Source organism: Oncorhynchus masou, chromosome 9 (assembly GCF_036934945.1).
Source record: "Oncorhynchus masou masou isolate Uvic2021 chromosome 9, UVic_Omas_1.1, whole genome shotgun sequence".
Lineage (NCBI taxonomy): Eukaryota > Metazoa > Chordata > Actinopteri > Salmoniformes > Salmonidae > Oncorhynchus > Oncorhynchus masou.
In genome coordinates, this window is record NC_088220.1 from 86,193,813 (window position 1) to 86,219,934 (window position 26,122).

Consider the following 26,122-nt stretch of genomic DNA (forward strand, 5'->3'; position numbering starts at 1 on the left):
CTTGCCTCATTAAAACATACCGTTCTCCATTAGTAATGATACATTGCATTGCAGTGGGGGACTGTTCTGTCTTTGGCTATTTTTCTATTGTTTTCTTGTCCATGTTTCATCGTTTCTCAGTCGATAAACCCGAGGACGAACAGATAGCTTGTCTCCAGAGTGTTGATGAGGGCCAGTTTCACCCTTTCTCAGTCGATAAACCCGAGGACGAACAGATAGCTTGTCTTCAGAGCGTTGATGAGGGCCAGTTTCATCCTTTCTCAGTCGATAAACCCGAGGACGAACAGATAGCTTGTCTCCAGAGCGTTGATGAGGGCCAGTTTCACCCTTTCTCAGTCGATAAACCCGAGGACGAACAGATAGCTTGTCTCCAGAGCGTTGATGAGGGCCAGCCGTTTAGTCTGCCTGTTGAATTAGACACAGATCAGTCTAAAAAGGGACAGAACAGCTGTTTTTGTAACTACATATAATAGATACTGTCAACTGTTGTTAATGTAAACAGAGGTGACATTTAGTCCGCGTCCCAAATCACACCCTATTCCCTAAACAGGGATCTATGTAGGGAATAGGGTGTCACGTGGGACGGAACACTGGGTTTTGTTTGACCCAAAACACACAGACCCCTATAGACCTAGCCTGAGAGAAAACACAGCATGTCAGCAACACTATGTATGTCACCTGCCTACAGTGGTGTAAAGTACTTAAGTCAAACGACTTTAAAAGTACTACTTAAGTCGTTTTTTGGGGGGGGGTATCTGTACTTGACTATTTATATTTTTGACTATTTATATATATATTTTTTATATCTTTATCTTTTACTTTTACTCCGTTACATTCCTAAAGAAAATAATGGATACTGCATACGGTTTCCCTGGCGACTAAAACTACTCGTTACGTGTAGAATTCTATACAGATATATAACGCTTTGTCATCCCTACTGCCTCTGATCTGGTCGGACTCGCGAAACACCAAATACTGTGTTTGGGAAAGGATGTCTGAGGGTTGGAATGTGCCCCTGTCTGTCCGTAATTCAAAATAATATGGAAATCGTGCCGTCTAGGTTTACTCAATATCAGGAATTTGATGAATAAGATGTACTTTTACTGTGTACTTTTACTTTAAGTATGAAGTTTCAATACTTTTTCTACCACTGTATTTTTAAGTATATTTTAAAACCAGATACTTTTAGCCTTTTCCTCAAGTGGTATTTTACTGGGAAACTTTCACTCAAGTGGTATTTTACTGGGAAACTTTCATTCAAGTGGTATTTTACTGGGAAACTTTTCCTCAAGTGGTATTTTACTGGGAAACTTTTACTTGAGTCATTTTCTGTTTAGGTATCTTTACTTTAATGCAAGTATGACAAATTAACTACTTTTCCCACCACTGCCTAACTAAGACCATGGTGTAGACCAGAGTTGTTATGATGAGATGAGAGATACCACTAACTGTACAATACACAGTCCGTCTCCTTTATGAGATGAGAGATACCACTAACTGTACAATACACAGTCTGTCTCCTTTAGGAGATGAGAGATACCACTAACTGTACAATACACAGTCCGTCTCCTTTAGGAGATGAGAGATACCACTAACTACAATACACAGTCCGTCTCCTTTAGGAGATGAGAGATACCACTAACTGTACAATACACAGTCCGTCTCCTTTAAGAGATGAGAGATACCACTAACTACAATACACAGTCTGTCTCCTTTAGGAGATGAGAGATACCACTAACTGTACAATACACAGTCCGTCTCCTTTAGGAGATGAGAGATACCACTAACTGTACAATCACAGTCCGTCTCCTTTAGGAGATGAGAGATACCACTAACTGTACAATACACAGTCCGTCTCCTTTATGAGATGAGAGATACCACTAACTACAATACACAGTCCGCCTCCTTTAGGAGATGAGAGATACCACTAACTACAATACACAGTCCGTCTCCTTTAGGAGATGAGAGATACCACTAACTGTACAATACACGGTCCGTCTCCTTTAGGAGATGAGAGATACCACTAACTGTACAATACACGGTCCGTCTCCTTTAGGAGATGAGAGATACCACTAACTGTACAATACACGGTCCGTCTCCTTTAGGAGATGAGAGATACCACTAACTGTACAATACACAGTCCGTCTCCTTTAGGAGATGAGAGATACCACTAACTGTACAATACACGGTCCGTCTCCTTTATGAGATGAGAGATACCACTAACTGTACAATACACAGTCCGTCTCCTTTAAGAGATGAGAGATACCACTAACTACAATACACAGTCCGTCTCCTTTAGGAGATGAGAGATACCACTAACTACAATACACAGTCCGTCTCCTTTAGGAGATGAGAGATACCACTAACTGTACAATATACAGTCCGTCTCCCTTAAGAGATGAGAGATACCACTAACTGTACAATACACAGTCCGTCTCCTTTAGGAGATGAGAGATACCACTAACTGTACAATACACAGTCCGTCTCCTTTAGGAGATGAGAGATACCACTAACTGTACAATACACAGTCCGTCTCCTTTATGAGATGAGAGATACCACTAACTACAATACACAGTCCGTCTCCTTTAGGAGATGAGAGATACCACTAACTACAATACACAGTCCGTCTCCTTTAGGAGATGAGAGATACCACTAACTGTACAATACACAGTCCGTCTCCCTTAAGATGATAGTGACACTGAACTGTACAATACACAGTCCGTCTCCTTTAGGAGATGAGAGATACCACTAACTACAATACACAGTCCGTCTCCTTTAGGAGATGAGAGATACCACTAACTGTACAATACACAGTCCGTCTCCTTTAGGAGATGAGAGATACCACAGCACCTGCAATGACTTGTGACAGTAGACAGCTTCTCACATATTACAGTGTGTATCCCAAATGGCATAGAGACAATGTAACGTTAGAGACGGTGTAGAGACGGGGTAATGTTAGTGACAGGGTAATGTTAGTGACAGTGTAGAGACAGACAGGGTAATGTTAGTGACAGGATAATGTTAGTGACAGTGTAGAGACAGACAGGGTAATGTTAGTGACAGTGTAGAGACAGACAGGGTAATGTTAGTGACAGTGTAGAGACAGACAATGTAATGTTAGTGACAGGGTAATGTTAGTGACAGTGTAGAGACAGACAGGGTAATGTTAGTGACAGGATAATGTTAGTGACAGTGTAGAGACAGACAGGGTAATGTTAGTGACAGTGTAGAGACAGACAGGGTAATGTTAGTGACAGTGTAGAGACAGACAATGTAATGTTAGTGACAGTGTAGAGACAGACAGGGTAATGTTAGTGACAGTGTAGAGACGGGGTAATGTTAGTGACAGGGTAATGTTAGTGACAGTGTAGAAACAGACAGGGTAATGTTAGTGACAGTGTAGAGACGGGGTAATGTTAGTGACAGGGTAGAGACAGACAGTGTAATGTTAGTGACAGGGTAATGTTAGTGACAGTGTAGAAACAGACAGGGTAATGTTAGTGACAGTGTAGAGACAGTGTAATGTTAGTAACAGTGTAGAGACAGGGTAATGTTGGTGACAGTGTAGAGACAGTGTAATGTTAGTGACAGTGTAGAGGCAGTGTAATGTTAGTAACAGTGTAGAGACAGACAGGGTAATGTTAGTGACAGTGTAGAGACAGACAGGGTAATGTTAGTGACAGTGTAGAGACAGACAGGGTAATGTTAGTGACAGTGTAGAGACAGACAGGGTAATGTTAGTGACAGTGTAGAGACGGGGTAATGTTAGTGACAGTGTAGAGACAGACAGGGTAATGTTAGTGACAGTGTAGAGACAGTGTAATGTTAGTGACAGTGTAGAGACAGACAGGGTAATGTTAGTGACAGTGTAGAGACGGGGTAATGTTAGTGACAGGGTAATGTTAGTGACAGTGTAGAAACAGACAGGGTAATGTTAGTGACAGTGTAGAGACAGACAGGGTAATGTTAGTGACAGTGTAGAGACAGGGTAATGTTAGTGACAGTGTAGAGACAGACAGTGTAATGCTAGTGACAGTGTAGAGACAGGGTAATGTTAGTGACAGTGTAGAGACAGGGTACTGTTAGTGACAGTGTAGAGACAGGTAATGTTAGTGACAGTGTAGAGACAGACAGGGTAATGTTAGTGACAGTGTAGAGACAGACAGTGTAATGTTAGTGACAGTGTAGTGACAGGGTAATGTTAGTGACAGTGTAGAGACAGGATAATGCTAGTGACAGTGTAGAGGCAGGGTAATGTTAGTGACGGGGTAGTGTTAGTGACAGTGCAGAGACGGGGTAATGTTAGTGACAGTGCAGAGACGGGTTAATGTTAGTGACAGTGTAGAGACAGGGTAATGTTAGTGACAGTGTAGAGACAGATAATGTTAGTGACAGTGTAGAGACAGACAGGGTAATGTTAGTGACAGTGTAGACAGACAATGTAATGTTAGTGACAGTGTAGAGACAGTGTAATGTTAGTGACAGGGTAATGTTAGTGACAGTGTAGAGACAGGGTAATGTTAGTGACAGTGTAGAGACAGGGTAATGTTAGTGACAGGGTAATGTTAGTGACAGGGTAATGTTAGTGACAGTGTAGAGACAGTGTAATGTTAGTGACAGGGTAATGTTAGTGACAGTGTAGAGACAGGGTAATGTTAGTGACAGTGTAGAGACAGACAGGGTAATGTTAGTGACAGTGTAGAGACAGGGTAATGTTAGTGACAGGGTAATGTTAGTGACAGTGTAGAGACATACAGGGTAATGCTCGTGACAGTGTAGAGACGGGGTAATGTTAATGACAGTGTAGAGACAGGGTAATGCTGGTGACAGTGTAGAGACAGGGTAATGTTAGTAACAGTGTAGAGACAGGGTTATGTTAGCGACAGGGTAATGTTAGTGACAGTGTAGAGACAGGGTAATGTTAGTGACAGTGCAGAGACAGGGTAATGTTAGTGACAGTGCAGAGACAGGGTAATGTTAGTGACAGGGTAATGTTAGTGACAGTGCAGAGACAGGGTAATGTTAGTGACAGTGCAGAGACGGGGTAATGTTAGTGACAGTGTAGAGACAGGGTAATGCTAGTGACAGTGTAGAGACAGGGTAATGTTAGTGACAGTGCAGAGACAGGGTAATGTTAGTGACAGTGTAGTTAGTGACAGTAACAGTGACAGGGTAATGTTAGTGACAGTGTAGAGACAGGGTAATGCTCATGACAGTGTAGAGACAGGGTAATGTAATTGCCAATCCCTTACTTCAAAGGCAATTATAGTCAATGAACTAATCACTGATCATAATCTTGATGTGATTGGCCTGACTGAAACATGGCTTAAGCCTGATGAATTTACTGTGTTAAATGAGGCCTCACCTCCTGGCTACACTAGTGACCATATCCCCCGTGCATCCATAAGGCGGAGGTGTTGCTAACATTTACGATAGCAAATTTCAATTTACAAAAAAAATGGCGTTTTCGTCTTTTTGAGCTTCTAGTCATGAAATCTATGCAGCCTACTCAATCACTTTTTATAGCTACTGTTTACAGGCCTCCTGGGTCATATACAGCGTTCCTCACTGAGTTCCCTGAATTCCTATCGGACCTTGTAGTCATAGCAGATAATATTCTAATCTTTGGTGACTTTAATATTCACATGGAAAAGTCCACAGACCCACTCCAAAAGGCTTTCGGAGCCATCATCGACTCAGTGGGTTTTGTCCAACATGTCTCTGGACCCACTCACTGTCACAGTCATACGCTGGACCTAGTTTTGTCCCATGGAATAAATGTTGTGGATCTTAATGTTTTCCTCATAATCCAGGACTATCTGACCACCATTTTATTACGTTTGCAATTGCAACAAATAATCTGCTCAGACCCCAACCAAGGAACATCAAAAGTCGTGCTATAAATTCACAGACAACCCAAAGATTCCTTGATGTCCTTCCAGATTCCCTCTGTCTACCCAATGACACCAGAGGACAAAAATCAGTTAACCACCTAACTGAGGAACTCAATTTAACCTTGCGCAATACCCTAGATGCAGTTGCACCCTAAAAACTAAAACATTTCTCATAAGAAACTAGCTCCCTGGTACACAGAAAATACCCTAGCTCTGAAGCAAGCTTCAGAAAATTGGAACGGAAATGGCGCCACACCAAACTGGAAGTCTTCCGTCTAGCTTGGAAAGACAGTACCGTGCAGTACCGAAGAGCCCTTACTGCTGCTCGATCATCCTATTTTCTAACTTAATTGAGGACAATAAGAACAATCCAAAATTCCTTTTTGATACGGTCGCAAAGCTAACTAAAAAGCAGCATTCCCCAAGAGGATGACTTTCACTTTAGCAGTGATAAATTCATGAACTTCTTTGAGGAAAAAATTATGATTATTAGAAAGCAAATTACAGACTCCTCTTTAAATCTGCGTATTCCTTCAAAGCTCAGTTGTCCTGAGTCTGCACAACTCTGCGTGGACCTAGGATCAAGAGAGACGCTCAAGTGTTTTAGTACTATATCTCTTGACACAATGATGAAAATAATCATGGCCTCTAAACCTTCAAGCTGCTTACTGGACCCTATTCCAACTAAACTACTGAAAGAGCTGCTTCCTGTGCTTGGCCTCCTATGTTGAACATAATAAACGGCTCTCTATCCACCGGATGTGTACCAAACTCACTACAAGTGGCAGTAATAAAGCCTCTCTTGAAAAAGCCAAACCTTGACCCAGAAAATATAAAAAACTATCGGCCTATATCGAATCTTCCATTCCTCTCAAAAATCTTAGAAAAGGCTGTTGCTCAGCAACTCACTGCCTTCCTGAAGACAAACAATGTATATGAAATGCTTCAGTCTGGTTTTAGACCCCATCATAGCACTGAGACGGCACTTGTGAAGGTGGTAAATGACATTTTAATGGCATCGGACCGAGGCTCTGCATCTGTCCTCGTGCTCCTAGACCTTAGTGCTGCTTTTGATACCATCGATCACCACATTCTTTTGGAGAGATTGGAAACCCAAATTGGTCTACACGGACAAGTTCTGGCCTGGTTTAGATCTTATCTGTCGGAAAGATATCAGTTTGTCTCTGTGGATGGTTTGTCCTCTGACAAATCAACTGTAAATTTCGGTGTTCCTCAGGTTCCGTTTTAGGACCGCTGTTGTTTTCACTATATATTTTACCTCTTGGGGATGTTATTCGAAAACATAATGTTAACTTTCACTGCTATGCGGATGATACACAGCTGTACATTTCAATGAAACATGGTGAAGCCCCAAAATTGCCCTCGCTAGAAGCATGTGTTTCAGACATAAGGAAGTGGATGGCAGCAAACTTTCTACTTTTAAACTCCGGATAAAACAGAGATGCTTGTTCTAGGTCCCAAGAAACAAAGAGATCTTCTGTTGAATCTGACAATTAATCTTAATGGTTGTACAGTCATCTCAAATAAAACTGTGAAGGACCTCTGCGTTACTCTGGACCCTGATCTCTCTTTTGAAGAACATATCAAGACCATTTCAAGGACAGCTTTTTTTCCATCTACGTAACATTGCAAAAATCAGAAACTTTCTGTCCAAAAATGATGCAGAAAAATTAATCCATGCTTTTGTCACTTCTAGGTTAGACTACTGCAATGCTCTACTTTCCGGCTACCCGGATAAAGCACTAAATAAACTTCAGTTAGTGCTAAATACGGCTGCTAGAATCCTGACTAGAACCCAAAAATTTGATCATATTACTCCAGCGCTAGCCTCCCTACACTGGCTTCCTGTCAAAGCAAGGGCTGATTTCAAGGTTTTACTGCTAACCTACAAAGCATTACATGGGCTTGCTCTACCTATCTCTCTGATTTGGTCCTGCCGTACATACCTACACGTACGCTACGGTCACAAGACGCAGGCCTCCTAATTGTCCCTAGAATTTCCAAGCAAACAGCTGGAGGCAGGGCTTTCTCCTATAGAGCTCCAATTTTATGGAACGGTCTGCCTACCCATGTCAGAGACGCAAACTCGGTCTCAACCTTTAAGTCTTTACTGAAGACTCATCTCTTCAGTGGGTCATATGATTGAGTGTAGTCTGGCCCAGGAGTGGGAAGGTGAACGGAAAGGCTCTGGAGCAACGAACCACCCTTGCTGTCTCTGCCTGGCCGGTTCCCCTCTTTCCACTGGGATTCTCTGCCTCTAACCCTATTACGGGGGCTGAGTCACTGGCTTGCTGGGGCTCTCTCATGCCGTCCCTGGAGGGTGCGTCACCTGAGTGGGTTGATTCACTGATGTGGTCATCCTGTCTGGGTTGGCGCCCCCCTTGGGTTGTGCCGTGGCGGAGATCTTTGCGGGCTATACTCAGCTTTGTCTCAGGATGGTAAGTTGGTGGTTGAAGATATCCCTCCAGTGGTGTGGGGGCTGTGCTTTGGCAAAGTGGGTGGGGTTATATCCTTCCTGTTTGGCCCTGTCCGGGGGTGTCCTCGGGTGGGGGCCACAGTGTCTCCTGACCCCTCCTGTCTCAGCCTCCAGTATTTATGCTGCAGTAGTTTATGTGTCGGGGCTGGGGTCAGTTTGTTATATCTGGAGTACTTCTCCTGTCAATTCGGTGTCCTGTGTGAATCTAAGTGTGCGTTCTCTAATTCTCTCCTTCTCTCTCTCGGAGGACCTGAGCCCTAGGACCATGCCCCAGGACTACCTGACATGATGACTCCTTGCTGTCCCCAGTCCACCTGGCCGTGCTGCTGCTCCAGTTTCAACTGACCTGAGCCCTAGGACCATGCCCCAGGACTACTTGACATGATGACTCCTTGCTGTCCCCAGTCCACCTGGCCGTGCTGCTGCTCCAGTTTCAACTGTTCTGCCTTATTATTATTCGACCATGCTGGTCATTTATGAACATTTGAACATCTTGGCCATGTTCTGTTATAATCTCTACCCGGCACAGCCAGAAGAGGACTGGCCACCCCACATAGCCTGGTTCCTCTCTAGGTTTCTTCCTAGGTTTTGGCTTTTCTAGGGAGTTTTTCCTAGCCACCGTGCTTCTACACCTGCATTGCTTGCTGTTTGGGGTTTTAGGCTGGGTTTCTGTACAGCACTTTGAGATATCAGCTGATGTACGAAGGGCTATATAAATAAATTTGATTTGATTCGATTTGATTTAATGTTAGTGACAGGGTAATGTTGGTGACAGTGTAGAGACAGTGTAATGTTAGTGACAGTGTAGAGACAGTGTAATGTTAGTGACAGTGTAACGTTAGTGACAGGGTAATGTTAGTGACAGTGTAGAGACAGGGTAATGCTCATGACAGTGTAGAGACGGGGTAATGTTAGTGACAGTGTAGAGACAGGGTAATGCTGGTGACAGTGTAGAGACAGGGTAATGTTAGTAACAGTGTAGAGACAGGGTTATGTTAGCGACAGGGTAATGTTAGTGACAGTGTAGAGACAGGGTAATGTTAGTGACAGTGCAGAGACAGGGTAATGTTAGTGACAGTGCAGAGACAGGGTAATGTTAGTGACAGGGTAATGTTAGTGACAGTGCAGAGACAGGGTAATGTTAGTGACAGTGTAGAGACAGTGTAATGTCTCTTTTACACCACTAGGTGACAGCAGAGAACGTGGCGTGTGTTCCCTCCGTGGCCGCTACTCAGAGAAGAACAGCTGATCTAGGAAAAGGTATTGAATTTCAGATCCTAATCAAGAAGATTACATGGACAGGTCCTAGATCATCCCTTCTGCTCTGAGAAGCTTTGTGGATACCTGCCCAGATCGTAGTACCAGAGTGTCACCTTGTCAGTACTGGGGACAGAAAGGTTACATCCCACAATGCTTCCTATTGCTTTATTGTGTGCACTTTTCCAGGGCCAGGACTAGTTTACTATATACACTGCTCAAAAAAATAAAGGGAACACTAAAATAACACATCCTAGATCTGAATGAATGAAATATTCTTATTAAATACTTTTTTCTTTACATAGTTGAATGTGCTGACAACAAAATCACACAAAAATTATCAATGGAATTCAAATTTATCAACCCATGGAGGTCTGGATTTGGTGTCACACTCAAAATTAAAGTGGAAAACCACACTACAGGCTGATCCAACTTTGATGTAATGTCCTTAAAACAAGTCAAAATGAGGCTCAGTAGTGTGTGTGGCCTCCACATGCCTGTATGACCTCCCTACAACGCCTGGGCATGCTCCTGATGAGGTGGCGGATGGTCTCCTGAGGGATCTCCTCCCAGACCTGCACTTTTCCAGGGCCTACTGGTCAGGAGTAGTTTACTATATATATAGGGACATGTTGACGTGGTTAACACAAGGGACATGCTGACGTGGTTAACACAAGGGACATGCTGACGTGGTTAACACAAGGGACATGTTGACGTGGTTAACACAAGGGACATGTTGACGTGGTTAACACAAGGGATATGTTGACGTGGTTAACACAAGGGACATGTTGACGTGGTTAACACAAGGGACATGTTGACGTGGTTAACACAAGGGACATGTTGACGTGGTTAACACAGGGACATGTTGGCGTGGTTAACACAAGGGATATGTTGACGTGGTTAACACAAGGGACATGTTGACGTGGTTAACACAAGGGACATGTTGACGTGGTTAACACAAGGGACATGTTGACGTGGTTAACACAAGGGACACGTTGACGTGGTTAACACAAGGGACACGTTGACGTGGTTAACACAAGGGACATGTTGATGTGGTTAACACAAGGGACATGTTGACGTGGTGAACACAAGGGACATGTTGATGTGGTGAACACAAGGGACATGTTGACGTGGTTAACACAAGGGACATGTTGACGTGGTTAACACAAGGGACATGTTGACGTGGTTAACACAAGGGACATGTTGACCACCATCTCATCCACCAGATCTCTCTCTCTCTCTCTCTCTCTCTCTCTCTCTCTCTGTCAAACCTTTCTCATCCACCAGATCTCTCTCTCTCAAACCTACACAGTATTGACGAGGTAGCGATTGAGTGTGGTGATGGCGTTACCTATATTGTAGAAAACAAAATCGAAATATTTTGAGGACTTAGATGAACTATAAGGCACAGTTCAAATGCAATTTATAGGTAACTGCCAAAATAATGGAAACCCTTGAGGAAATGAGGGATACAAAGTGTATTGAAAACAGGTGCTTCCACACAGGTGAGGTTCCTCCGTTAATTAAGCAAGTTACATCCCATCATGCTTAGGGTCATGTATAAAAATGCCAGTCAGGCCATTATTTTGCCAACCTTGGCAATGCCCCCATAGGATGACAATGCCTCTATCCATCGGCCAATGAGTGGTTTGATTGAGCATGAAAACCATGTAAGCTATACGCCATGGCCCTCTCAGTCACCAGATCTCAACGCAATTGAGTCTATTTGGCACTAGCTCAAAAACCCACCATTAGCACAAATTTCATTAACAATGAAGTACGACGTTACAAATCTTTTCCGAGATGTGAGAAAATGAACTTGCTATCTGTAGTATCGTATAGCTTTGGAATCGAGACATTACGTACGTTCGAGGGCACCTTTCTCGACCTATACACTGACTTTGAGAAGCGATTGCGTGACGATTAGCTTAACAAATGCGTGACGCAGCATGACAACGTGAACGCGATTGGTTGACAGTCTGCTGGGGTGGGCGTTATACGTTCCTTCAATCATTGAATTCTATCTCCTTTCTATAATATATCCGGCAACGGCACCATGCAATGCACCCTGGACTAAAGAGGCAGACAAATAGGACACGTGTGCTCGACCCTCTGTTAAATTACACATTTCTTGTTTGAAAACGCCAATAACTCAGATACACATAAAAACATGAAATGACCCAGGGAATCAATAGAACATCCCTCAGAGATGAAAAAAACACAACAATATTGAATTCAAAATGGGTGAACCTTTCCTTTAAACAATTATCCAATCCTTGTTGAGATCGGATATTATGCGCAGCGCAAGACAAGACATAGGCCAATGTCGCAAACAATCACATTTCTGAAATCCTTCCGGGATAAATTCCAGCTAAACTTGGAGTTAGGCCTCCCTACTTATAGAAATCTTGCTGCTCATGAAGAGCTACAAAAGTAAGTATATAGCTGTACAGTCGTGGCCAAAGTTTGGAGAATGACACAAATATAAATTTTCACAAAGTTTGCTGATTAGATATTTTTGTCAGATGTTACTATGGAATACTGAAGTATAATTACAAGCATTTCATAAATGTCAAAGGCTTTTATTGACAATTACAGGAAGTTGATGCAAAGAGTCAATATTTGCAGTGTTGACCCTTCTTTTTCAAGACCTCTGCAATCCGCCCTAGCATGCTGTCAATTATCTTCTGGGCCACTTCGCAGCCCATTCTTGCATAATCAATTAGTTCATCACCAAGACGGTCCTGGCGCTTGCTGGACTTTATTGGGCGCCCTGAAGCCTTCTTCACAACAATTGAACAGCTCTCCTTGAAATTCTTGATGATCCGATAAATGGTTGATTTAGGTCCAATCTTACTGGCAGCAATATCCTTGCCTGTGAAGCCCTTTTTGTGCAAAGCAATGATGACGGCACGTGTTTCCTTGCAGACAACCATGGTTGACAGAGTAAAGAACAATGATTCCAAGCACCACCCTCCTTTTGAAGCTTCCAGTCTGTTTTTCGAACTCAATCAGTATGACAGAATGATCTCCAGCCTTGTCCTCGTCAACACTCACACCTGTGTTAACGAGAGAATCACTGACATGATGTCAGCTGGTCCTTTTGTGGCAAGCTGAAATGCAGTGGAAATGTTTATTTGGGGTTCAGTTCATTTGCATGGCAAAGAGAGACTTTTGCAATTAATTGCAATTCATCTGATCACTCTTCATAACATTCTGAAGTATATGCAAATTGCCATCACACAAACTGAGGCAGCAGACGTTGAAAATTAATATTTGTGTCATTCTCAAATTTTTGGCCACGACTGTATTAGCCTGAAAGATGTAAGGTCATTTTGTCAAACTTGTGAGGTTCTCGAGTCTAAATGCTTATTAGTTGCTCATTGAACATATTTGCAGCTACCTCACTCAATCTCCTTTTAAAAGTCTCCCATCCTAACTGTTTTTCCATTCCCTGAGACCATCCAGAAATGTTTCCTTGGCTACATATTCCCAGATTTTCATAGGGAAGGCAATCAAAACGTGATGGAGTCTAGGTGAGTCCAATGAGCGCTGATGCACGTAATGATGGTGACAGGTGTACGTAATGATGAGCAGCTTGGGCTGCAACTTATTTGGGCTGCAATTTCTGAGGCTGGTAACTAATGAACGTATCCTCTGCAGCAGAGGCAACTCTGGGTCTTCCTTTCCTGTGACGGTCTGCATGAGTGCCAGTTTTATTATAGCGTTTGATGGTTTTTGTGGCTGTACTTGAAGAAACTTTCAAAGTTCTTGAACTTTTCCAGATTGACTGAACTTCATGTATTAAAGTAATGATGGACTGTCGTTTCTCTTTGCTTATTTGAGCTGTTTTTGCCATAATATAGACTTATATTTTTTTTTTTACCAAAAAGGGCTATCTTCTGTATACCACCCCTACCTTGTCACAACACAACTGATTGGCTCAAATGCATTAAGAAGGAAATCAATTCCAGAAATGAACTTTTAACATGGCACACCTGTTAATTGAAATGCATTCCAGGTGACTACCTCATGAAGCTGGTTGAGAGAATGCCAAGAGTGTGAAAACTGTCATCAAGGCAAAGGCTGGCTACTTTGAAGATCTACAATATAAAATATATTTTGATTTGTTTAATTCTAGAACTAATTGGTTGTAACTACCTCACAACCAACACAACTCAACTCATGCTAGAACTAATTGGTCGTAACTACCTCACAACCAACACAACTCAACTCATGCTAGAACTCATTGGTCGAATTACCTCACAACCAACACAACTCAACTCATTCTAGAACTAATTGGTCGTAACTACCTCACAACCAACACAACTCAACTCATTCTAGAACTAATTGGTCGTAACTACCTCACAACCAACACAACTCAACTCATTCTAGAACTAATTGGTCGTAACTACCTCTCAACCAACACAACTCAACTCATTCTAGAACTAATTGGTCGTAACTACCTCACAACCAACACAACTCAACTCATTCTAGAACTAATTGGTCGTAACTACCTCACAACCAACACAACTCAACTCATTCTAGAACTAATTGGTCGTAACTACCTCACAACCAACACAACTCAACTCATGCTAGAACTCATTGTTCGTAACTACCTCACAACCAACACAACTCAACTCATGCTAAAACTCATTGGTCGTAACTACCTCACAACCAACACAACTCAACTCATTCTAGAACTAATTGGTCGTAACTACCTCACAACCAACACAACTCAACTCATGCTAGAACTCATTGGTCGTAACTACCTCACAACCAACACAACTCAACTCATTCTAGAACTAATTGGTCGTAACTACCTCACAACCAACACAACTCAACTCATTCTAGAACTAATTGGTCGTAACTACCTCACAACCAACACAACTCAACTCATTCTAGAACTCATTGACACTAACATGTTTGTTTTTGGTGTAATATGTTGTCTTTGTTGGTTTTCTGGGTAAATCTCATGCTGTATATCATGCACTGTAAAGTGTAGAGGTTAGAGTTAATTCTAGTGTTAGTACACATGACATTATTCAAAACCGCTCTGTACATCCTCAGTCTTGTTAGTGAATGCAATACGTTCGCATCTGTCCGTCAGGACATGCTGTCCAGCCCCTAGCTTCACCTTTGGATTCTCATGAGAACTGTGTGTACTCACCTATTTTGGCCTAAATATCACGTCATCACAACATGCTGTTGGTACACAGTGTTTTGGCCAGTATGATTGGACTCCTGTGTGGACATCTGTATTACAGCAATGGCCCAACACTTTACCAGGGGACGGGAGGGAAGGGTATTTAAGGGTTAGGGTTAGAAGGAGATTTAAGCAGGAGGCAAAGCGGGAGGTGAAGAGTTGCTGGTATTCAGAGCCTCCTACCCCTAACCCCGTCTGGTATTCAGAGCCTCCTACCCCTAACCCCGTCTGGTATTCAGAGCCTCCTACACCCTAACCCCGTCTGGTATTCAGAGCCTCCTACCCCTAACCCCGTCTGGTATTCAGAGCCTCCTACCCCTTACCCCGTCTGGTATTCAGAGCCTCTCCAGCTGTGTTCTACAGCACAGGTAGGTCTCCTTACCCTTACCCCTACCCCTGGTCATGTTGATGACGGTGCTTTGCTTCATATGTTAACATGTATCTGTTCTTGTGTCTTTTATGACCTGATATTTCCCTTTTTCCAATTAATTCTGTTGTTTTGGATCTGCATTGCGTCACTGTGTTCTGTTGTTTTGGATCTGCATTGCATCGCTGTGTTCTGTTGTTTTGGATCTGCATTGCATCACTGTGTGTTCTGTTGTTTTGGATCTGCATTGCATCACTGTGTGTTCTGTTGTTTTGGATCTGCATTGCATCACTGTGTGTTCTGTTGTTTTGGATCTGCATTGCGTCACTGTGTTCTGTTGTTTTGGATCTGCATTGCGTCACTGTGTTCTGTTGTTTTGGGTCTGCATTGCGTCGCTGTGTTCTGTTGTTTTGAATCTGCATTGCGTCACTGTGTTCTGTTGTTTTGAATCTGCATTGCGTCACTATGTTCTGTTGTTTTGGATCTGCATTGCATCACTGTGTTCTGTTGTTTTGGGTCTGCATTGCGTCACTGTGTTCTGTTGTTTTGGATCTGCATTGCGTCACTGTGTTCTGTTGTTTTGGATCTGCATTGCGTCACTGTGTTCTGTTGTTTTGGATCTGCATTGCGTCACTGTGTTCTGTTGTTTTGGTCTGCATTGTGTCACTGTGTTCTGTTGTTTTGGGTCTGCATTGCGTCGTTGTGTTCTGTTGTTTTGGATCTGCATTGCGTCGCTGTGTTCTGTTGCTTTGGGTCTGCATTGCGTCACTGTGTTCTGTTGTTTTGGATCTGCATTGCGTCACTATGTTCTGTTGTTTTGGATCTGCATTGCGTCACTATGTTCTGTTGTTTTGGATCGGCATTGCGTCACTATGTGTTCTGTTGTTTTGGATCTGCATTGCGTCACTATGTTCTGTTGTTTTGGATCTGCATTGCGTCACTATGTTCTGTTGTTTTGGATCTGCATTGCGTCACTATGTTCTGTTGTTTTGGATCTGCATTGCGTCACTATGTTCTGTTGTTTTGGATCTGCATTGCGTCACTGTGTTTTGTTGTTTTGGATCTGCATTGCGTCACTATGTTCTGTTGTTTTGAATCTGCATTGCGTCACTGTGTTCTGTTGTTTTGGATCTGCATTGCGTCACTATGTGTTCTGTTGTTTTGGATCTGCATTGCGTCACTATGTTCTGTTGTTTTGGATCTGCATTGCGTCACTATGTTCTGTTGTTTTGGATCGGCATTGCGTCACTATGTGTTCTATTGTTTTGGATCTGCATTGCGTCACTATGTTCTGTTGTTTTGGATCTGCATTGCGTCACTATGTTCTGTTGTTTTGGATCTGCATTGCGTCACTATGTTCTGTTGTTTTGGATCTGCATTGTGTCACTATGTTCTATTGTTTTGGATCTGCATTGCGTCACTGTGTGTTCTGTTGTTTTGGATCTGCATTGCGTCACTATGTTCTGTTGTTTTGGATCTGCATTGTGTCACTGTGTTCTGTTGTTTTGGATCTGCATTGCGTCACTATGTGTTGTTGATTTATAAAAGCTGATGTAATGAAGGTACAATATAACTTCTTCTTGCAACAAACTGTCATTCCAGTGAAAATGTTTTCTTTGTGATTTATCCATTGTAGTGACTTGTGGTTCTGAGGTTAGCATGGAAAGCTCACCAAGCAACGTCTCTCACCAAACCCTCTACCTGAATGGATTCGGCAGTCTTCTACAGTATCGTCCTATTCTCTTCGCCCCTCTCTGTTTGGGTTTTGTTTACTCTCTAGTTGCTAACTCTGCTCTTATTCTCGTGATTACCAAACAACACACGTTCCACGCTCCTATGTATATCCTTATAGGAGCCATATCAGCTCTGGGCATTGCTGTGCCTGTGATCTTTGTACCCAGGATGCTGATTAGTTTCCTATCTAACATTAACTCGATTGCCAGAGAGGAATGTCTTGTTCAGATGTTTTGCCTTCATTACTGTGCCTGTTTTCAATCCACTATCTTACTGGGGATGGCTATAGATCGTTACGTTGCTATGTGTCTTCCTCTGAGATACAACGCCTATATCAACGTGACTCATTCTCTTATTTTCAACGCTGTGTTTGTGATTCGAAAACAGTGTTGTGATTATTGTGATGGTTGGTTTGATAATACCTCTTAAATTTTGTAAGTCCAATACGATGTACCATTAGTTTTGTGAGCACACATCAGTGGTAAGTCTGGCTTGTGGTAACGTTTCCAGAAACTACATTGCAGGTATAGTGGCCTTCTGCATACCGACTACCGACTGTATATTCATCGTGTATTCCTATGTGCTCATCTTTATAGCTATATTGAAATCACCATCAGGAGATTTGCGGCAGAAGGCCATTGATACCTGCAGTACTCATATCAATGGTTATTTGTGTTGCTTATTTAAGTGCAATGGCAGCGTTCATTGGCTATAGGGTGAACGCTGTCCCTCCTGATTTCCGCTTGTTTATTAGTCTGATGTATCTTCTAGTTCCTGCCTGTTTTCATCCTGTCATATACGGTTATAAAGAGATTACAGTTCACTTGCTTAAATATTTTACACGTAATAAAATAGACTATGATTGACTTGTGTGGTACTGAATACAATAAACCATGTTGTACTTGGAAATATAGTTTTTTTTTTATTTAAATTGATGTTTGTTTCAAACCTTGTTATTCATCTTTGTGGGATCAGTTGAGTCTGATGTTCAGAGTGATGCATGAGTCTTTTTTTCTTGTGCGAGCCGAAGCAGGAGCCCATTTCCTGTTTCTGTAGCGGGTGGTGTTTGATGTTCAAGTACACCACCCGGACAGGATGCTCGAGCCACAGGGCCTTACCCACCAAATATATCTCCTTAATGCTAAGTGCCAAGCAGAAACAGATTGTACAATTTTTTCCAGTCTTGGGTATGACTTGGCCCCCGGGGATCAAACTCCCAACTTTTTAATATCAGAGAGGACACTCTGACTATAAGAACACTGAGTTAAGAGTGATAGGTTGTTTTTCAATGTTTGAGATTAAACTGCAAATGGAAGAGACCAAATATATCTCCTTAATGCTAAGTACCAAGCAGAAACAGATTGTACATTTTTTACAGTCTTGGGTATGACTTGGCCCCCGGGGATCAAACTCCCAACTTTTTAATATCAGAGAGGACACTCTGACTATAAGAACACTGAGTTGGTACTTAAGAGTGATAGGTTGTTTTTCAATGTTTGAGATTAAACTGCAAATGGAAGAGAAGACAACACTGCTCCTCAGAATCTCTCTTGTTACCGCCTGTCTTTTAAAGGGGCAAGTGAACATTTGTCTTATCTTTTGATATTTTTGTTAAAAGTCTCAGTTTACAATACATTTAAAAAAAAATGAAATTAAACAATATAGCACATTACGTCTTATGAGTTATACATTTAAATGTATTCTTTTTTTTAGAAACATTACAAAAAATACTCATCTGTTTTGGGGTTTTGTTTGTGTAAATTTAGCGTCAAAAAATATTTGGACTCGTAAAACAAATCGAAGTGACTGGTAGATTTTTAAATCTGCCTGCCCTTACAGTTGGCTGGTTGACCAAAAAAAAGTTAATTTAAGTCCCCTACTCTCCTCATCATGAGTCCCATGCCTATATTTATTTTAAGACAAAGCAAAGAAATGATTGTCACCTCATAACTACTTGCTCCGTGGTTGGAGGCGTTGCAGAATAAAAAAGGGTGTAGAGATTACAAGAGTGGAAAACAAGCGCAACAAAATGTACACTATGACCTCACAAACATATACACGAAGATTGTGCACGCATACGTTATTAAACACCTAATTACAACGTGACACGGTTTCACATATACCTGAATGACAACTGACACCAAATAAAATACAACAGACAACAAAATCAGAGCACATTTTTCCAGGAAGGCTGCTGTTGATGATCTAAGACGCAGGACGGGACATTAATAATTGTTGATAATTAATGGTCATGGTGAGAGAGTAATTCTTCACTGACTCCCAGTCACACTGTCTCATTGACTAATTGGCCTCTTGGTGATGTTACCATCCTCTGTGTCCAGTACGACCGGCATGATGCCCCCTGGGTAATTTAGTGTGTAAATAACAAGTGTTGACGCAGCAGTAGCAGACCTATGATGTTCATTACAGCGCCAATTAAACAACGACAATGACCATGTCAACATCACATTGGGTTAGGGATGGTCTCCCTACTCTCTCATCATGTTGGGTTATGGATGGTCTCCCTACATCATGTTGGGTTATGGATGGTCTCCCTTACATCATGTTGGGTTAGGGATGGTCTCCCTACATCATGTTGGGTTGGGGATGGTCTCCCCTACATCATGTTGGGTTAGGGATGGTCTCCCTACATCATGTTGGGTTGGGGATGGTCTCCCTACTCTCTCATCACATTGGGTTAGGGATGGTCTCCCTACTCTCTCATCACATTGGGTTGGGGATGGTCTCCCTACTCTCTCATCACATTGGGTTAGGGATGGTCTCCCTACATCATGTTGGGTTGGGGATGGTCTCCCTACATCATGTTGGGTTAGGGATGGTCTCCCTACTCTCTCATCACATTGGGTTAGGGATGGTCTCCCTACATCATGTTGGGTTATGGATGGTCTCCCTACATCATGTTGGGTTAGGGATGGTCTCCCTACATCATGTTGGGTTAGGGATGGTCTCCCTACATCATGTTGGGTTATGGATGGTCTCCCTACATCATGTTGGGTTAGGGATGGTCTCCCTACATCATGTTGGGTTAGGGATGGTCTCCCTACATCATGTTGGGTTAGGGATGGTCTCCTTACATCATGTTGGGTTGGGGATGGTCTCCCTACTCTCTCATCACATTGGGTTACACATTGGGTTAGGGATGGTCTCCTACTCTCTCATCACATTGGGTTAGGGATGGTCTCCCTTACATCATGTTGGGTTAGGATGGTCTCCCTACATCATGTTGGGTTAGGGATGGTCTCCCTACATCATGTTGGGTTGGGGATGGTCTCCCTACTCTCTCATCATGTTGGGTTAGGGATGGTCTCCCTACATCACATTGGGTTAGGGATGGTCTCCCTACATCATGTTGGGTTAGGGATGGTCTCCCTACATCATGTTGGGTTAGGGATGGTCTCCCTACATCATGTTGGGTTGGGGATGGTCTCCCTACATCATGTTGGGTTATGGATGGTCTCCCTTACATCATGTTGGGTTAGGGATGGTCTCCCTACATCATGTTCTGTCCTGTGTGGCTCAGTCGGTAGAGCATGGCGCTTGCAACGCCAAGCGTCGTGGGTTCGATTCCTGCTGGGGCCACCCATATGTAAAAGTAGTGGCCCCAGCCGACTTGTAAGTCGCTTTGGACAAAAGCGTCTGCTAAATGGGATATATTATTATTATTATTATATTATATTATATTATGTTGGGTTAGGGATGGTCTCCCTACATCATGTTGGGTTGGGGATGGTTTCCCTACATCATGTTGGGTTGGGGATGGTCTCCCTACTCTCTCATCACATTGGGTTATGGATGGTCTCCCTACATCATGTTGGGTTTTGGATGGTCTCCCTACTCTCTCATCATGTTGGGTTATGGATGGTCTCCCTACATCATGTTGGGTTATGGATGGTCTCCCTACTCTCTCATCACATTGGGTTAGGGATGGTCTCCCTACATCATGTTGGGTTATGGATGGTCTCCCTACTCTCTCATCACATTGGGTTAGGGATGGTCTCCCTACTCTCTCATCATGTTGGGTTAGGGATGGTCTCCCTACATCATGTTGGGTTAGGGATGGTCTCCCTACATCATGTTGGGTTATGGATGGTCTCCCTACTCTCTCATCACATTGGGTTAGGGATGGTCTCCCTACATCATGTTGGGTTAGGGATGGTCTCCCTACATCATGTTGGGTTGGGGATGGTCTCCCTACTCTCTCATCACATTTGGGTTAGGGATGGTCTCCCTACATCATGTTGGGTTAGGGATGGTCTCCCTACATCATGTTGGGTTATGGATGGTCTCCCTACATCATGTTGGGTTAGGATGGTCTCCCTTACATCATGTTGGGTTATGGATGGTCTCTACTCTCTCATCATTGGGTTAGGGATGGTCTCCCTACATCATGTTGGGTTAGGGATGGTCTCCCTACATCATGTTGGGTTATGGATGGTCTCCTACTCTCTCATCATGTTGGGTTAGGGATGGTCTCCCTACATCATGTTGGGTTATGGATGGTCTCCTACTCTCTCATCATGTTGGGTTAGGGATGGTCTCCTTACATCATGTTGGGTTATGGATGGTCTCCTACTCTCATCATGTTGGGTTAGGGATGGTCTCCCTACATCATGTTGGGTTAGGGGATTGTTTCCCTACATCATGTTGGGTTAGGGATGGTCTCCCTACATCATGTTGGGTTAGGGATGGTCTCCCTACATCATGTTGGGTTAGGGATGGTCTCCCTACATCATGTTGGGTTAGGGATGGTCTCCCTACATCATGTTGGGTTAGGGATGGTCTCCCTACATCATGTTGGGTTAGGGATAGTCTCCCTACATCATGTTGGGTTATGGATGGTCTCCCTACTCTCTCATCATGTTGGGTTATGGATGGTCTCCCTACATCATGTTGGGTTATGGATGGTCTCCCTACTCTCTCATCACATTGGGTTAGGGATGGTCTCCCTACATCATGTTGGGTTATGGATGGTCTCCCTACTCTCTCATCACATTGGGTTAGGGATGGTCTCCCTACTCTCTCATCATGTTGGGTTAGGATGGTCTCCCTACATCATGTTGGGTTAGGGATGGTCTCCCTACATCATGTTGGGTTATGGATGGTCTCCCTACTCTCTCATCACATTGGGTTAGGGATGGTCTCCCTACATCATGTTGGGTTAGGGATGGTCTCCCTACATCATGTTGGGTTGGGGATGGTCTCCCTACTCTCTCATCACATTGGGTTAGGGATGGTCTCCCTACATCATGTTGGGTTAGGGATGGTCTCCCTACATCATGTTGGGTTATGGATGGTCTCCCTACATCATGTTGGGTTAGGGATGGTCTCCCTTACATCATGTTGGGTTATGGATGGTCTCCCTACTCTCTCATCACATTGGGTTAGGGATGGTCTCCCTACATCATGTTGGGTTAGGGATGGTCTCCCTACATCATGTTGGGTTAGGGATGGTCTCCCTACATCATGTTGGGTTAGGGATGGTCTCCCTACATCATGTTGGGTTAGGGATGGTCTCCCTACATCATGTTGGGTTAGGGATAGTCTCCCTACATCATGTTGGGTTATGGATGGTCTCCCTACTCTCTCATCATGTTGGGTTATGGATGGTCTCCCTACATCATGTTGGGTTATGGATGGTCTCCCTACTCTCTCATCACATTGGGTTAGGGATGGTCTCCTACATCATGTTGGGTTATGGATGGTCTCCCTACTCTCTCATCACATTGGGTTAGGGATGGTCTCCTACTCATCTCATCATGTTGGGTTAGGGATGGTCTCCCTACATCATGTTGGGTTAGGGATGGTCTCCCTACATCATGTTGGGTTATGGATGGTCTCCTACTCTCATCACATTGGGTTAGGGATGGTCTCCCTATCATGTTGGGTTAGGGATGGTCTCCCCTACATCATGTTGGGTTATGGATGGTCTCCCTACTCTCTCATCACATTGGGTTAGGGATGGTCTCCCTACATCATGTTGGGTTATGGATGGTTAGGGATGGTCTCCTACTCTCTCATCACATTGGAGTTCTCCCTAGGGATGGTCTCCCCACGTCATGTTGGGTTAGGGATGGTCTCCTACATCTCTCATCATGTTGGGTTAGGGATGGTCTCCCTACATCATGTTGGGTTAGGGATGGTCTCCCTACATCATGTTGGGTTATGGATGGTTTCCTACATCATGTTGGGTTAGGGATGGTCTCCCTACATCATGTTGGGTTAGGGATGGTCTCCCTACATCATGTTGGGTTACGGATGGTCTCCTACTCTCTCATCATGTTGGGTTAGGGATGGTCTCCCTACTCATGTTGGGTTAGGGATGGTTTCTCATCACATTGGGTTAGGGATGGTCTCCCTACATCATGTTGGGTTAGGGATGGTCTCCCTACATCATGTTGGGTTAGGGATGGTCTCCCTACATCATGTTGGGTTAGGGATGGTCTCCCTACATCATGTTGGTTAGGAATGGATGGTCTCCCTATATCATGGTGGGTTAGGGATGGTCTCCCTTCTCTCTCATCATGTTGGGTTAGGGATGGTCTCCCTACATCATGTTAGGTTAGGGATGGTCTCCCTACATCATGTTGGGTTATGGATGGTCTCCCTACTCTCTCATCACATTGGGTTAGGGATGGTCTCCCTACTCTCTCATCATGTTGGGTTAGGGATGGTCTCCTCATATCATGTTGGGTAATGGATGGTCTCCTACATCATGTTGGGTTAGGGATGGTCTCCTCTCATCACATTGGGTTAGGGATGGTCTCCCCATATCTCTCTCATCACATTGGGTTAGGGATGGTCTCCCTACATCATGTTAGGGATGGTCTCCTTTAGATGGTCTCCCTACATCATGTTGGGTTAGGGATGGTCTCCCTACTCTCTCATCATGTTGGGTTATGGATGGTCTCCCTACTCTCTCATCATGTTGGGTTAGTGATGGTCTCCCTACTCTCTCATCACATTGGGTTAGTGTCAGAGTTAGGGATGGTCTCCTTTCTGTCTCCTAATACAAACTGGTGAGTCAGGTTTAGGGTTGCAAAGATACCAGTAATTTACCAAAGTTACCTGAATATTCAGTGATAACAGAAATGCTAAAGATCTCATCCAGGCAATCTATGACCTTAAAGATAATCTATTCTAATTTGGCCTGTCTGTTTGACTCCAAGTACCTTGGGGAATAAAGACCTATATTTTTTGAAATAATTCATTTATAGTATTTGACCTTTTCCAGGCCTGTCATAGCTGTGTCCATAGGCCTGTCTGTTTGACCATCACCTGACCTCATCCAGGTTCAAGAGAAGATAGGCCTTTTTTGAAAGACCTCATCCATCCAGGCCTGTCTGTTTGACTCCAAGTACCTTGGGAGGGCCCTGACCTTTAAAGATCTCATCCAGGCCTGTCTGTTTGACTCCAAGATCTCATCCAGGCCTGTCTACCTTTGGGAGGGCCCTGACATTAAGGGGAGGGCCCTGACCTTAAAGATCCATTCAGGCCTGTCTCATCCTTGGGGAGGCCTGTCATTTTACATTTAAGTCATTGACTCCAGAGCAACTTGGGGAGGGCCCTGACCTTAAATATCTTATCCTATCCTAGGTCCAGGCCTGTCTGTTTGGCGTCGTGACTCCACCATTGGGGGGCCAGAGCAGCGAACAGACTTACCTTGGGCAGGGCCCTGACCTTGAAGATCTCATCCAGGCCTGTCTGTTTGACACCAAGTACCTTGCATGCTGTGGTGATAATCCTTCTCACCATATTTATCTGGCTGATGGTGTCATTGCCAAACCAACAAACAATACAAAAAGTGAAAATACTCTCACTGAAAGATTTGTAAAACAGAGTCAGTATAGTTCAGTCGACATTAAAAGATCCCAGCTTTTTGAGAAAGTACAGTCTCTGTTGACTCTTTTATGTAGATCAGGTCTGTACATGTACTCCACTGAAGCTTATTGTCCAAGAGGGTATGTTTAAATGGCTAAATAATTCATCCGTGCGACAGGAGTAATTGCTACAGTGATTCCTGAAATACAGAGCCTTTTGATGGATGTTTTGTTTAACCTGAAAGTATAGCTACTTTGTTTGCTAGTTCAGCTGGTTAGCTAACTCTGTCTCATTGACCACCAAAACGTTGTTAACGCTGGCTAGCTAGCCAGCCACTTAATATACTGTTACTTGTTTTAGCTAGCTATGTTAGCAACGTTATGAAAACAACTCCCATCTGCTGTCGACATCAGGATACGATTTGAGAGCATTGGTTAGCCCCCAAAAGTGCTTGTAACTTTCTTTGACTGCATGATGACAGTGGATTCAGAGCCATTCAGTGGTTAGCTACACTACACATAATTTTTTACCAGGTTCCCGTGAAGCAATTGGACGGTCTAGCACAACATACGCAAGAGTTTCCTGCTTAGCAAGGGATCATCTATGTTTTATTTCATTGTGTATTAGAAACACAGTTTGAAATCATTGTGAGGGGATTTTGCCAGTGGTTGAGAATGGGGATATATGGGCTATATCCGGGATAATCTTGTCTGAGGTTACTACAGTAACCAATGGGAATGAGGCTTAGTGAAAGGTCAACATTGCATCTCTTCACATTTAAAAAATAAATAATTGCTACCAGTTTGACAACAAAACATGGATAACAAACAGCATGTTCACGGTAATAAAGTGTAAAAGATGTTTCATGCTGAAACCTCTCATATTAAACACCAATGGTATTCACTAAGTAGATGGTTTATATATGTTTTACACAGCTTTTGGTATTCTATTTTTCCATATATCTTCCCATGTTCAAGGCCACGCAGAGGACCAGAGATCATTAGACACCTGTGGTAATCTGACATACCCAAAAAGAACACTACATGTCATTTTATTTAAAAAATAAATAAAAATATGAACGTTGAAAGTTACCTAAATTCTGGTAGTTTACTGGTAAACGTAGAAATGTTTTCTAGTAATCCCTTCTGTAACCCAGGTTACGTCATCCTGCTCAAAGAACCATGATAAAGATTTTTTATTTTTTTATTTAACCTTTATTTAACCAGGTAGGCAAGTTGAGAACAAGTTCTCATTTACAACTGCGACCTGGCCAAGATAAAGCATAGCGGTTCGACACAATACAACAACACAGAGTTACACATGGAGTA

General features: G+C 43.2%; 1 pseudogene; it reads left to right on the forward strand.

Moving 5' to 3' along the window:
• Window positions 1-14,493: 14,493 nt before the first annotated feature.
• Window positions 14,494-18,616, forward strand: LOC135546717 (olfactory receptor 52D1-like; annotated as a pseudogene).
• Window positions 18,617-26,122: the final 7,506 nt, after the last annotated feature.